Source organism: Copadichromis virginalis, linkage group LG5 (assembly GCF_057382275.1).
Source record: "Copadichromis virginalis isolate Kocher_CV1m ecotype Utaka linkage group LG5, C_Virginalis_male_GT1.1, whole genome shotgun sequence".
NCBI lineage: Eukaryota > Metazoa > Chordata > Actinopteri > Cichliformes > Cichlidae > Copadichromis > Copadichromis virginalis.
The window spans coordinates 6748616-6749639 of NC_140622.1; positions in this window are offsets into that span (position 1 = coordinate 6748616).

Consider the following 1024-nt stretch of genomic DNA (forward strand, 5'->3'; position numbering starts at 1 on the left):
TCTTTTCCAAGTTTAATGACAAGTCCAAAATATCCTAGGTTCAAAGTTTTAGGCGGGCTCAGCGCCCAATAATAATATCACGCAGGCAGTGCCTTAATTGATATTTAGGGAATATGCTGTTTGCAATCGTAATCAACCCTTTTCACATTTACAAACCTCAGTTTAACTGGATAAACATTACAATGATACCTTCAAAAGCAACTGAGTTAGTTGGATAACCGGTTGTGGTGTCTAAGAATATGTCTTGGTCTGAGTGAATAATCAGAGATTTCAATTTAATCCACCCGTTTTAGGGTGGAGCCTTTAGTTATCGACCCCAAGGCGAAATGGCTCAGTCATTAAAGAGGTTAAAGAACTATTTGTGGCAAAGCAGATAAGATGAGAAACATGCACAGCATTATTTCACTCTCTTAATCGCAGAAACTGGAAAATCACCATACCACTCCACAGACCTATTTACTGAGCAAACTAGCAACAGAGGGGGTTTTTATATCAGTTTTTGAATTCATACACTACAAAACCTCCCTTTATTATGCAGACTCGGCATTATGTATCTCAGTTTCAGGAGTGGAGAACAACTTTGTAGTCCATCACATGAAAGTAGTGGCAGCCATCCTGTTCAGCCATGTTTCAGTGGGAATCCTGTAAATTGCTGCCATTAATATTCATTTTCTGTACAGAATATTCAGCATTTTAAGTGTGTTACTGGAAAACATGCAAAAAACCCATGAAAAATATGAAAAATGTTATAGCATAACATTCTGAGCTTGATCAGTATGTTTTTTTCTAATAGTTTATCAAGCTCTCTTTCCCATTAAATGATAAAATTGTGGATATTGCTAAATTTTGCTAATACGCTCGGCCTTTCAAATTGAGTCTCACACACTTTGCCATTGCAGTATTTATTTTATTTTATTTTATTTGTTACAAGCTTTTAAATTTGGGATTAGAAGAAGAGGCAGGTGTTTACCGAACCTGAAGTCCCGTCCCTAGCTCTAACCTTTGATGCTGGGTGACTTGGTGG